This window comes from Dipodomys merriami, unplaced genomic scaffold (genome assembly GCF_024711535.1).
Source record: "Dipodomys merriami isolate MVZ:Mamm:240054 unplaced genomic scaffold, mDipMer1.0.p SCAF_613, whole genome shotgun sequence".
NCBI classification, from domain to species: Eukaryota; Metazoa; Chordata; class Mammalia; order Rodentia; family Heteromyidae; genus Dipodomys; species Dipodomys merriami.
Window position 1 is genome coordinate 243014 of NW_027206195.1, and position 14207 is coordinate 257220.

Consider the following 14207-nt stretch of genomic DNA (forward strand, 5'->3'; position numbering starts at 1 on the left):
TACATTGTTAATTTTTTATATAATGTACATTAAATATAATAACTATTTGCTCACCCTTCCTCCTCCTTTCATGTGTCCCTCCTCTCTTTGTCCAATTCCCCCAGGTACATCTTTTTAAAATAAAAATATTAAATATACTCAGGCAAAAGAAAATACAGACAAAAAAAAGCTAAGGACATGGTTCAGGCAGTAAAGTACTTGTTTAGAATGATCAAGGTTCTGAGTTCAACTCCAATACTGTTAAGTTAAAAAAAAAAAAAAACTAGGGGGCTGGGAAGGTGGCTTAGTGGTAGAGTGCTTGCCTAGCATGCATGAAGCCCTGGGCTCGATTCCTCAGGACCACAGAAAAAGCTGGAAGTGGCGCTGTGGCTCAAGTGGTAGAGTGCTAGCCTTGAGCAAAAAATGCAGCTCAAGGGTAGTGCCCAGTCCTGAGTTCAAGCCCCAGGACTAGCAAAAAAAAAAAAAAAAAAAAGGCTTTGGGTCGGACATCTGGGTTCAAACCCCCAGCTCTGACTCTTGCACAGGTGCCCTACCCCTCCCTTCCTGTGAGGTTAGCTTTTCCAGTCTATAAAATGGGCTTCATACCTCCTTCCTGTGAACTGTATGGGAATCAGAAGGTGGGGTGCTGGAAAGCTTCATATAGGGAGCCAGTGCCCAGAGGTACCCCAGAAATCAGAGCTTGTACAATGCCTGTCTCTTTATAATTCCCCAACCAAAGTCCAGGGCCGGCTGGCAGCTCCTGGGAGCTTAAAGGTCAAGCATACTGTGACTGGGAACAACCCCCCCCCTAAATCTTTAAAGACAATCTCCAAATTATCTGCCCCCTCTTCTGAGTCTGGGCCTAGCCCCCACCCCCACCCCACCAGCAAGGAGGGGGCACAGATCCCTGGAGACCCAGAATCCCTAGAGAGCCCCCAGGCTGGTGGGTGAAACATGGAGACATCAAAGTCCTCACAGAGGACCCTGAGTGGCCAGGCGACAGATTCACCCCCCGACCCTGTGGTGTGCGGAGGTCCTTGGGGCTGGAATGCCAGGAGTGAGCTCAGCCCTCCGGCTCGGCCTGCCTTGTGTCTGACTATCAGCAACGCCACTTCTCCGGAGAAGATTTCCAGCCCCCTCTGGGCCATGAAGAGGCCTAAATTTAGCTAGGAGACAAGAGGCTGGCCCCAAGCCCAACGCCCGGCGGGCCTTATAAAGCGCTGGCAGCTAGGGCCCGGCACGCTACCCCTGCGGGCTGTACCTACACCATTTCTTCTCTCCAGTCCCTGCCCGCCTAGCCAGGGCCCCACACTGCCTGTGAATGAGCCACCCGGACCTCCTCCTCCTTCCGAGCGGAGCGAAGCTTCCATTCCTCCTCCTCTTCCTCCTCTTCCTCGTCCTCTTCAGCCTCCAGAGCCCTCCCAGCCCAGGACCCACCCATGGAGAAGGCTTTAAGCTTGTTCTCCGAGGACTTCGGCAGTTTCATAAGGCCCCACTCGGAACCTCTGGCCTTCCCAGGCAAGTGCTGGGGCTCTGGGGGGAGGGGAGAGGCACAGGTGGGGATCTCTATTCCAGGGCACTCCTCTGCCGCCCCCCTCCCCCCTGCAAAGGCTGCAACTGTCCACTTGCCAGCAAGAGGTGTTGCATAGCCTGCCACGGGGCCGCCCAGAGGTAGTCGAGAAACAGGCCCAGAGAGCCGGCAAGGACTGAGGGGTAGAGGGCGCCCCCCAGCCTGCAGGCCCTGGTGGGGTTGCTGCAGAGTGAGCATATCCCTAGCAGGCTCCGGAGGGCAGCTGAGGGCAGGTGACCTGGGGGCCAGACCCCATTTCCAGCACGGGTCCAGACAGCTGGGTTCTGGCTGCATTCCCTGCCTGGTGCCTGGCTCACGGTGCCCTTTCTGCAGCCCGTCCTGGGGGGGCCGGGCAAACATCAAGACCCTGGGAGACGCCTATGAATTTGCAGTGGACGTGAGAGACTTCTCTCCCGAGGACATCATCGTCACCACCTCCAATAACCACATTGAGGTGCGGGCCGAGAAGGTGAGCGTGGTGCCACCCACCCCTGGGGACCTGACTCCCAGCCTGGACACCTGCCTAAGCCAGCCCCTTGCCCTGGGCCTCCTGTCTTCCCTGGGTCCCTTCTCTATTCGAGGTCCCCCAGGTCAAACTGAAGGCCTTGGCCCCTGGATAATCAGGGGCTCCCCATAGGCCCCTCTCTACCCACCAAGTTTCCAGATTTCATCTACTGAGGGGACCTTAGGTAGCTGAGGGTGGAGGGGCTGGAGGGAACACGTGAAGAGGGGACTGAACCATGAGAGTGGAAGATGAGGGATGTGGCCATGTTGGACTGAGGAGTAGGGGAGGGAGGAAAGGGGGTGCTCACCTGGGGGGACACTCCCTCATGCCGCACCTCCAGTCCTCTTCATCCCAAAGCCAAAGGCCCAGACCCTGTAGAGCCCCTTTCCCCACACTCCATTGGACCCCTTACCTAGGCCTAAGCTCTAAGTCTGAGTCCCATCCTCCCACCCCCTCCACCGAGACCCCGAGGCCCTCTGTCCTGGAGGAAGGCGTGGCTGTGTGACCAGAGAAGCCACCTGTGTCTTAGGGGAGATCTGCCAAAGCCTCTTGGGTCCCCAGGGCCCAGCTTCCTGCCCTGCACTCCCTAAAAACCCTGCCAGGGGCGCCAGGACCAGGGACTGGTGGTGGCACGTGCCAGCCTCGCCACCCTAGAGTGACTCAGCCAGCCAGACTGCAGCTGGACGCTATGTGCTGGCTGAGCTGTGGGGAGGGGAGGAGGCCCTGGTGGCGGCAGAGTCTGGGAATCCAGGCAGGCAAACTGGCGTCACCCCCCCCACCCCCCCCCACCCCCCCACCCCTGCCTTCCCACTGCTCAAGCAACCCCAGCTTCCTGGCCTCTGCTTCACAGCACAGAGTCCCCTGACCCCGAGACCCCGGGAGGTCCTCCCAGCGCCTCCGCAGCTCCCACATAGGCCTTGGCCCCTGGCTACCCCTAGCCCCTCTGCAGGGCCATGGACCCCTCTCTGGAATCAGGATGGGGGCTTGTGGGTTTCCCAGGCAGCCTGCCCTGACCCCGCACCCCTTCCCCCAGCTGGCGGCTGATGGCACAGTCATGAACACCTTCGCTCACAAGTGCCAGTTGCCGGAGGACGTGGACCCCACCTCGGTGACCTCAGCCCTGCGGGAGGACGGGAGCCTCACCATCCGGGCCCGGCGGCACCCCCACACAGAGCACGTCCAGCAGGTCTTCCGGACAGAGATCAAAATCTGAGGGCCTCCCCTGCCCTGCCCTCCCTCCACCCCACCTCCTCCACAACTGGACTGCAGCCACGGCTCCTGAACCCCTACATGACGGTCCCCCCAGGACATCTCAGCTCAGGCTCCAGCCCCTTACACCCCCCAGGCCCCAGGTGGGCCTGACCCCCCCCCCACCAACTAGCACAGCCTATGGATCCCTTGGCTCCCTCATGACCCCCAGGTTCCAGATATGGTCTCTGACAATTCAGATCCGAGGGGTTGGGGTGGAGACAGAGAGGGTTCCCAAAGAAGGGTGGGGGAAGGATGGTGGGGAGGGGGATGTGGCTGGGCAGAGGATCTGCAGGACAGACAGACAAATCCTATCTGTGGGGTCTCTGCAGGCCAGGGGCAAGGGGCACCGAGAACCAGGGACCCTAGGCTCAGTGGAGTGGGAGAGGTCAAAAGGGGAGGTGGCCTCACCAGAGGGCCCAGGAAGGCAGGAAGGAGGCAGACATCACAGCACTCTCCCTCTGCCACTCTCTAAGCCCCAAACCAGCTGGCAGGCTGCCCACCACTCCATGCCCGGGCCAGCCAGCTGTGCTGGGGCAGGGCTCCTGGTACCCTGTACCCTAGATGGGGCTTTATGGTGTGAAACTGCTGCCTTCCTCTTCCTCTACCTGCCAGTGCCTGCGAGTGAGGCCAGGGGAAAGGCTGCCCCTGCTCTACCAGCACAGCCTGTACCCCTGGGGCTGCTCCCCTCTGCAGACAGGATCCCCGCCACCCCCCCCCCCCCAAGTGGAACCAAGATATGCACAGCCCTTTGGGGAACTCCAGGTTGGAGCCCAGCTTCTTGCAACATTCTCTGGACACACACACACACACACCCACACACACGCATACACACACACACCCCTCAAATACTCAACATTACCATTGGATGAAACCAAATTCAGAACATTCTAGAATCAGATTTAATGTCTCCCTTCTCCTCACTAGAACACCGAGTTTCTGAGCCACCCCACGCCCGGCTTTGCCCTGAGGGTCGGTTCTGAACCCCACCTGTCTTAGCTGGTCACAGTGCCCCCCTCCACCCTGGGTGCTCCCCTCCTTCTTCCCTCCTGGGGCCATGCACCTGCCCATGTCACCCACCCCTGCTGGGGAGGAGAGCTCAACCCCAGCCTCCTTCTGGCCCATCAGCCTTAAATCTGGGGGGCGCCAGCGGCCCCCCAATGACTCTGGCTTGTTCTCCATAGGGAGGAAGCAGGGCAGGGAAGGGGTGGCTCACAGTCCAGGGTCCTCAGGATAAATAGCTGAGCCGGCATCTGTGCCCTGAGGGCTGGTTGCTGTAGGGTGGCCCGACTCCTGAGCCTGGGAGCTGGGGGTGGGGGCAGGTGGGTGCCATGGGAGGTCGGGGCTCTATAATTGTACCCCCAATAAAGGACTGTATTGCAGACCTGAAGCGCACGCCAGCCTGCCGTTCTCGTGCCTGGGGTAGAGCTGGGGAACAAGGTAGACTGGCGTGAAAACTGAGGCCTAGTAATATGGGCGTCCTTTGGCCTCCAATGGCTCTGGGAACCCACCTGCTGCTGCAAGTGCTCCAGCATCTTCCAGAGAACCCTGCCCGCTTTGGTCCTTTCCTCTGTGTGTGTGTGGGGGGGGGGGTTGAAGGTGCATATGCCTCTGTGTGTGTGTATGCACACGCATGTGTGCACGTGTGCATATGCCACCACTGGGGCTTGAACTCAGGGCCAGAGTGCTGGCCCTTAGCTTTTTCACTCAAGGCTAGTGTTCTACCACTTGAGCCACTGCTCCACTTCTAGCTTTTTGGTGTTTAATTGGAGCTGTGTCTCAGGACTTTCGTGCCCTGGCTGGCTTCACAATGTGATCCTCAGATCTCAGCCTCCTGAGTAGTCAGGCGTGGTGTCTACTGTGCTTTTTTGTTTTGCTTTGTTTTTGTTCTGCAGTACAGGGTGTGGAACCCAGAGCCTTGCTAGGCAAGTGCTCCACCACTGAGCTTCATCCCAGCTCCTCAAATCCCTTCTTGAAGCCTTTCTGCTAGCATGGGGGCTCTAAGGTCCAGAGAGGCCCAGTAATTGGCTCAAAATCACACAGCTCCAGGCTCAGCCAGCTGGATCCAGGGTGAAGGAGCAGGGGCAAGGTGGAGTGCTGGCTGACTCAGGAAAGTTGGAGGGCTTTCCAACTGACCCCCACGGCCTCAGGCACTTGAAATCAGAGTGCCAGGCATTTCCCCCAGTGAAGCACGGCGCAGAGGGGTGCGGCCAGAGAGGTGGAGGGGAGGGCAGGGGTGCAGTATTTCCAGCCTGGGTGACTCACTCATTCCACTGGGCTATTTGCAGCCCCAACACTCATTCTGTGTGCTGAGCTTGGGAGGAGGAGTCGGAGTAGCCCCCCCCCGCCTTACCCCTCACCCAAGGTCAGGTTCACCTTGGCAGCCAGACCCCAGCAAAACCATTCCCAGGATGGGGGGGCAGTGGGAGGGGCTCAGCCCAGCAGCCTCCCCTAGGTAGAGGTGGGACAAGCTAGCAGCCCGGGGACTGAGGTTTGTCCCGTGTAATGGAGTCTCTAGCTGCCTCTCCACCAAGGTGACCTGGTGCACCGGGCGGGGGGGGGGGAGGGGGGAATGGGGTGTGTCTGTGGGGGGGAGCCACTGGGGTTTCATTGGCTTCGCCACCCTCCCCCCTGCTTTGTCTCAGGGTGCCCCGCCCCTTTCCAGACTAAATATAAGCCCGACTCCAGGCCTTGTGCCCACCCCCACTCGTGAGAAGTAATTATAGCAACCCCATTCATTGAACTTCTAGTAGCAGCCAGGCACATGGCTCTCTCCCACCATCCTGCCAGGTCAACATGTGCTGTGGTTTTCAAAGATGATAAAGGGGTTCAGAGAGGTCAAGCAATTGGCCCAAGGTCACCCAGCTTGGGATCTGAGTCCTGGTCGGTGGCTTCATAAAGCCCTCTGCTGGGTCAGCCCAGACCAAACCACCTTCCCCAGGGTGCCATGGGACCCCCCCCAACTCTCCTCTCCCTCTTGCACCAGTCCCTGCCCCTGCCCCAGCTCCCTCAAAGTCATGTTGAGTGGGGAGGGATCCTAGGCCAGCCCTGAATGTGGAAAAGGTCAGGGTATGTGGTACCTGACACCCAGGAGGGGAGAGAGAACCCTGGAGGTTCTAGGCTCAGGTTCTAGGTTCTAGGTTCAGGTTTTAGGTTCTAGGTTCAGCCTAGTGGAATATATGGTAGTGCATGTCTGTAATTCCAGCACTGGGGAGTCCCAAGCAAGTGAATGTTTGAGGCTGGGAAGGTGGCTCAGTGGTAGAGTGCTTGCCTAGCATGCATGAAGCCCTGGGTTCCATTCCTCAGTACCACATACACAGAAAAAAAAACGGAAGTGGTGCTGCAGCTTAAGTGGTAGAGCTCTAGCCTTGAGCAAAAGAAGCCTAAGGACAGTGCCCAGGCACGGACTGGCAGAGAGAGAGAGAGAGAGAGAGAGAGAGAGAGAGAGAGAGGAGAGAGAGAGAGAGAGAATGTTGTCCCATAAAACAAAAACAAAGAAAAGCACCGAGTCTGAGTCTTCTCCAGCAAACCCTCCCAAGCAGCCAGCCATGTGGGAGCACAAAGCCCCCTGCCTGAGGTGTGCAGACTCCCTTCCCACACCTTGCTAGTCCCCAGTCTTCAAAAAGAAGTTGAGGCAGCAGCACACGGGCCAGCAGCATCAAGGCCTGTCCACTTCTTCAGCCAGCCCCACCTCTCAGGGAGTGAGTCCACACTGCTGCTATGATGGAAAGCCTCAGGCCCAAGGAGTGGTAGGACATGGCTCAGGGACACACAGCAAGTGAGTGGCAGGGCTTAAATGAAGGTATGACCTCCCTCGCTTAGTCCAACCCTCCCCATCCGCCTTGGTCCCCCATACCCCTCCCGCCTGTTCCCCAGGCTGACAGAAATACTAGTTCTGCATTCTGCCCCGTGTCTTTCTTATTCCCTTCTTGCTTGAAAGTCTTGGCATGCAAACAGAGGAGGGTCAGTCACAGAATGGAACCAGACCTCCTGGGCATCAGATCTTGACTGCTGTGAAAGTAACTCAACCTCTCTGTGTCTCAGGAAGGATCTGTAATAGGGTGTACCTGCTAGAGCTGCTTTGTCTGCTGGGGGAGCTGAGGCATACGCAGTACCTGGCACACAACAACCGACAGTGGCTCCCATGTGTCCTGCACTGGCAATGCGCAGGAGGCTTGACTGCTGGGAGGTTGCATTAAGATCTGGACTGGAGGATGCTGGTCCCTCCAAGGATAGATGGCTGGGGTGGGGCTTAAATGTGGCCCCACCCCCTCTCAGAAGATGCACACTGAGTCCTGGGGAAAGGCTAGATGTCCAGAGAGGCCATGATTTAGGCTGTGTGTGTGTGTGTGTGTGTGTGTGTGTGTGTGTGTGCGCGCATGCATGCATGCACTAGCCCTGGGGCTTGAATTTAGGTCTTGGGTACGGGTCCCTGAGCTTTTTGACTCCAGGCTCACACTCTACCACTTGAGTCACACCTCCACTTTTGGCTTTTTGATGGTTCTTTGGAGATACTTTTCTGTCTGGGCTGGCTTTGAACCATGATCCTCAGATCTCAGCCTCCTGAGTAACTAGGATTACAGGCGTGAGCCACCAGTGCCTGGCTCCATCTTACTGTTCCTTCCTGCACAATTCTTTCCTTTCTTTCTCCCTCTCTCTTTCTTTTCTTTTTTTTTTTTTTGGGGGGGGGAGGTCCAGTCGTGGGCCCTGAACTCTGGGCCTGGGCGCTGTCCCTCAGCAGTTCAGCTCAAGGCTAGTGCTCTACCACTTGAGCCACAGCACCACTTCCGGCTTTTTTCTTTTTGCTTATGTGGTGCTGAGGAATTGAACCCCGGGCCTCGAGCATGCAAGGCAAGTGCTCTACCACTGAGCCACCTTCCCAGCCCTCTATCTTTTTTTTTCTCTCTCTCTCTTTACCTTGCTGTGTCAGACGTCGAGCCCAGGGCCTGCTAAGCGCACTGTCCCTTGGAACTCTAGCCCCAGCCTCCCACAAAAAACCTAGCCATGCACGGGGTTCCAGGAGCTATGGCACAGGGGCAGAGTTGAGTGAGCCCAACTGCCAGTGTATTTACACTTCCTCTTGTAGGTTCAATTGAGTCTATATAGGTGGGGTCACTTCCTTGGTGTGATTGGTTGTGGGGGTCAGAATGATCCAGTCCTGGGGTCCAGAGAGTCACAAAGTACGAGTCTGTCAGAGAAGGAAGACTCACAGGGGATGCGAGCAGGAGCGGGTGTGTGGATGCAAAGCGGAAGCAAAGCAGAAGTGCCTCCTCCAGGGGGAGGGTGGGCAGACGCCAGAGGCCAGAGAGCTGAGGGGTCCCAGCACCCCAGCCTCTGTGGGGTCTGCAAAGATGGGGTGGCCACGTGGGAAACAGCTGTGCCATTGATTTCTGGAGATGGGGCTGTGCTTATCAAAACCTTCCATGGATGGGGAGAGTGCCTGACCTTGGAGGTCATTTCTCCAGGCTGGCCAGGTCAGCAAGACACTGCTCTGAGTCACAGCTGCTCTGTTCTCATCAGCAGCCCGGGACAGGCTTCTGAATCAATGTTGACACCATCATTTCATTCCTGGCATCATGCTGTCATCCTCCCAGGTCAGGTTTCCTGCCTCCCTGCCTGATCTGATACCAAAACTGCCTGCTTCCTTCAGCACCAACAGCCCACGCCTGTCATCCTAGCTAGTCTGGAAGCTGAGATCTGAGGATCATGATTTGAAGCCAGCCTGGGCACGAAAGTCCATGAGACTCTTAATCTCCAACTAACCACCAAAAAGCCAGAAGTGGCACTGTGGCACAAATGGTCGAGAGCTAACCTTGAGCAAGAGTTCAGGAACAGCGCCCAGGCCCTGAGTTCAAGCTTCACAACCAACAACAACAACAACAAAAACCTCACAGACTTTTCTGTCCAGGCTGGTTTCAAACCTCGGTCATCAGATCTCAGCCTGAGTAGCTGGAATTACAGACTGAGGTAAGCCACCAGTGCCCGGCCCTTCCTTTATTTTTTAAATTTATTTTCAACTGTGGTGTTGGGGATCTGACCTAAGACCTAGCACGTTCTACACAGGTGGTCTGCCTCTTGAGCTTTGCCTCTGCTCTCCCCTCCCTCACCTTTTTGAGACAGAATTGTGCTGCTGCCTTTGCTAGCTAGCCTCAAATTCATGATCCTCCTATCTCGACCTCCTGAGCAGCTGAGATTACAGGCATGCACCACCCTGCTCGGCATTTCACTGTTGTTGTTGTTGTTTTGGGGGGGGTGGTAACTGGAATTTGAACTTGGGCTCTCACATTCACTAGGCAGGCACTCTATCACCAGAGTCAGACCTCTAGTCCTTTTTGTTTTAGTTATTTTCCCAATTGGGTTTGGGTATTCTCCCTGGACCATCCTGGCTCACTATTCTTATTCAACCTACGGAACTGGCATGACAGACATGTTATATATCACTGCACCCACTTTTAAAATTGGTTTAGATGGGGTCTTTAAAACTTTTTCCTAAGCTGCTCTTGAACCTTGATTCTCTGGATCTCAGCTTTCCAAGTAGCTAGGATTATAGGCATGAGCTGTTCATTCCTTTTTAAAGCAGTTGTCTCCCACTGCGTGCATATACTATGTGGGATGAATGTTGGCCCATTCACCAGCTGATCGTGTTTGGACTATTTTTTTGGCTAGATTTTTGTATAAGCATGTTTTTTCTGCTAGTGGCTGTATGTCACAGAGTAGATTGCTGGGTTATATGGTAAGCCTGTTTTGTTTTGTTTTGTTATATCCTTTTCCCTATGGTGGCACTGAGTTTGAACTCAGAGCCTTGTGCTTACTATGCCGATACTCTACCACCTGAGCCATGCCTTTTTGTCAGTCATGGGGCTTGAACTCTGGACCTGAGCGCTGTCTCTAAGCTCTTCAGCTCAAGGTGAGGACTCTACCACTTGAACCACAGCGCCACTTACGGTTTTCTGGTGGTTAGTTGGAAATAAGAGTCACAGACAGCCGGGCACTGGTGGCTCACACCTGTAATCCTAGCTACTCAGGAGGCTGAGATCTGAGGATCGCGGTTCAAAGCCAGCCCGGGCAGGAGAGACTGTGAGACTCCTATCTCCAATAAACCACCAGAAAACCGGAAGTGGCGCTGTAGCTCAAGTGGTAGAGCGCTCGATTTGAGCTGAAGAGCTGAGGGACAGCACCCAGGCCCAGAGTTCAAGCCCCACGGCCGACAAAAAAAAAAAAAAAGTCACAGACATTCCTGCCCAGGTTGCTTTGAACCAAGATCCTTAGATCTCAACCTCCTGAGTAGTTACAGGTGTGAGCCCCTGGTGCCCAGCCCAGTCTGGCTTTTTGCTGATTATTTTTAAATAGAGTATTGTGAACTCTTCTGCTTTGGGCTAGCTTCAAACCATGAACCTCCAGATCTCAGCCTCCTGCATAGCTAGGATTACAGGTGTGAGGTACCAGCTCCAGTCTGGTAACTGAGCAAATGCCTGGCTGTTTTACAGAGAGACTGTATTATTTTACATTCCTACTAAAGATTTTACTTGGGGCTGGGACTGTGGCTCAGTAGTAGAGTGCTTGCCTAGCATGCATGAAGCCCTAGGTTTAATTCCTCAGTACCACATAAACAAAAAAAAGCTAGAAGTGGTACTGTGGCTCAAGTAGTAGAGAACAAAACTTCAGCAAAAGAAGCTCAGGGACAGTGCCCAGTCCCTGAGTTCAAGCCCCAGGACTGGCAAAAAAAAAAAAAAAGAGTTTACTTTACTTGTCCTGGGCTGAAGGTACAGCATGGTATTCGAGTGTTTTCCCAGCATGCACAGGGCCCTGGGGTCCATCCTCAGCCCAGAAGGATGGAGGCAAAACCAGCTTCTCTCACAGTGGCTGGGAAGCCCACAGAGCACACTTGTCTGTACATTGCAATCCTCTCAGCAGTTTACAATACCCAGACCTGTAAGACACCAAGCAGCAGTACCAGGCAAGGAACAGGCTACAAGGAGACAACCTGTGGAAGTTTGTCTTATTCAGTTCCTTAATGTTGGGCCTCCAGCCCCAGCCTTCCTCTGTGCCTTCTGCAAGTGGCTGCGATCACCGCCTCTGTGCCAATGGCTCTCTTGTCACAAACCTCAGCTCCTGACCAGAGCTGCAGAGGGAGAGGCCACCACCTGTGCTGCCACATCTCCCCAACATGTCCCGCCGGCCCTTACACGCACAGCGCGGCCCCACGCGAACCTGTCACATCCTCGTGTCCCTGCTTCCTCTCCCACCTACACATTCCCACAGCGTGAACCCCTGGCACCCATTCGGGGGGGGGGCGCTCCCCTCACCTGTGGCTCGGGGCTGGTCCTCAGGAATAGTCTCCTGAATGCATTCATTCAACAAATGGGCACAGAGGCCTACTGCAGCCGCAGTACCAGGGTCTGGACTTGTCTGAGTCTTTCTCCACTCCCTCACACGCTCTGGCCCTCCCTCCCTTCCTCCCTCCCTCCCCCGCCTCTCCATTAAGATGAGTGCCCCCCTCCTCCCAAAAAAGATGAGTACCAATGGCACCTGCAATCCTAACTACCCAGGAGGCTGAGATCTGAGAATTGCGGATCAAAGCCAACCTGGGCAGATGCATCTGAGAGACTCTGATCTCCAATCAACCAGCAAAAAGCCAGACGCAGAGGTATGGCTCAAGTGGTAGACTACCAGCCCTGGGTAAAAAAACTAAGTGATAGTATACGGCTCTTGAGTTCAAACCCCAGTGCCAGACAAAAGAGAGAACAGAAATGGATCATCTTTTTAATTGGTTTATATTAGTTATATAGGAGAGGATTTCACTGTTAACATCTCCACACATTTTATTCTGTACTCCAATCAATCTCATCCCCTCTATCACACTCCCTGCACCCTTTCCTTCATTACAAAGCATCATGCACTTTGAGCCACAGTTCCACTTCGGGTTTTCTGGTGTGTTGGGTCTTCGTCCGTCCCACAAAAGACAGAAGGGTCTGAGAAAAGGTAAGTGTGGCACTTGTCCGTTCCCCAGCCTCCCTCAGCCTGGGAGACAATCAGACACAGCGGGGAGCCAAATCCAGCAGGTAGAAAACTCGTTTATTAACACAGAGCAGCCCTTTTTAAAGCCAAAAAGGGCGGGTGGCATGGCAGGGGAGGAAGAGGAACCAATCACTGTCAAGGTCACACCCTAACATGCACCTAAGCTTTCACGGTTACGCACTGAACGTAAGGCAAATCGGGCTCTGCCCACTCTACTCCCTCTCAGCGCCATCTTTGCTGCCCATGTGCTCTACAGTAAATTGGGCTCTGCCCACTCAACTCCCTCTCAGCGCCATCTTTGCTGCCTGTGTTCCCCACACTGGTGGTTGGAGATTAGAGTCTCATGGACTTTTCTGCCCGGGCTGGCTTTGAACCTCAATCCTCAGATCTCAGCCTCCTGAGTAGATAGAATTATAGGCATGAGCCAGGCACCCAGTTAAAGTAGATTGTTTCTAACTATGAAAATGAAACAAGCTGAGCACCAGTGGCTCACACCTGTAATCCTAGGTACTCAGGAGGCTGAGATCTGGGGATTAAAGTTCAAAGCCAGCACGGGCAGGAAAGTCTGTAAGACAGTTATCTTCAATCAATTAATCACAGAAATGGTGCTGTGGTTCAAGTGGTAGAGCACTAGCCTTGAGCAAAAAAAGTTCAGGGACAGCATCCAGGCCCAGAGTTCAAGCCCTAGGACTGGCAAACAAAAGGAAGGAATGAAGGAAGGAAGGAAGGAAGGAAGGAAGGAAGGAAGGAAGGAAGGAAGGAAGGAAGGAAGGAAGGAAGGGAAGGAGAAAGGAAGGAGGGAGGGAGGGAGGGAGAAAAAGAAACAATCTATTTTGTCAGCAATCTTCTTTATCCTTTTGAGAGTATACCTCTTTTCCCCATCTACTCACAGAGTCTGTTTCTTTTCTTCTCATCCTTTACTGAGCATCATCTTTTGCTGAGTTTCTCTGTACTGTTCTCATAAACATCTGCAATGTGTTCCATTATTCACTCTCTTGTTTTTCCATTCTCTCTCCTTCTCCTGAGTAGTCTCCTAGCTTGATTCATGTTCTGTTTCATCATATAAGTAATTGTGTTTATGGATAATTATATTCATGTCTATGTCCATGAATATGTATCTTTTATTGGCCCAGCTTCTACACATGAGTGAAAACATACATGTTTTATTTATGAGCTCAGCTTGGTCTTCCTTAGTCTTGCTCAGGATGTCCTCTAAATTGTGCTCATTTTCCGGATGGCATCATTTTGTTTTTCTTCCTGGCTGTGTAATATTCCAATATAGTCCATCTTTTTTTTTTTGTCAGTCATGGAGCTTGAACTCTGGGCTGGGCGCTGTTCCTCAGCTCTTCAGCTCAAGGCTAGTGCTCTACCACTTGAGCCACAGCACCACTTCCAGTTTTCTGGTAGTTAATTGGAGATAAGAATCTCATAGAAGCCGGGCGCTGGTGGCTCACGCCTGTAATCCTAGCCGCTTAGGAGGCTGAGATCTTAGGATCGAGGTTCAAAGCCAGCCCGGGCAGGAGAGACCGTGAGACTCTTATCTCCAATAAACCACCAGAAAACCGGAAGTGGCACTGTAGCTCAAGTGGTAGAGCACTCACCTTGAGCTGAAGAGCTGAGGGACAGCGCCCAGGCCCAGAGTTCAAGCCCCATGACCGACCAAAAAAAAAAAAAAAGAATCTCACAGACTTTCCTGCCCCAGGTGGCTTTAAACCATAATCCTCAGATCTCAGCCACCTGAGTAGCTAGGATTACAGGTGTGGGCCACTGTCACTGGGCTAGTCCATCTTCTTAATACATTCATCTGTGGTGGAGTAATATAGCTCAGTTTGGCCTTGAACTGTAATCCTCCTACCTCGGTCTCCCTAGCACTGGGATTATAGCACC

General features: G+C 54.1%; 1 pseudogene; it reads left to right on the forward strand.

Moving 5' to 3' along the window:
* Positions 1–933: 933 nt before the first annotated feature.
* On the forward strand, positions 934–3300 carry LOC138814824 (heat shock protein beta-7-like; annotated as a pseudogene).
* Positions 3301–14207: the final 10907 nt, after the last annotated feature.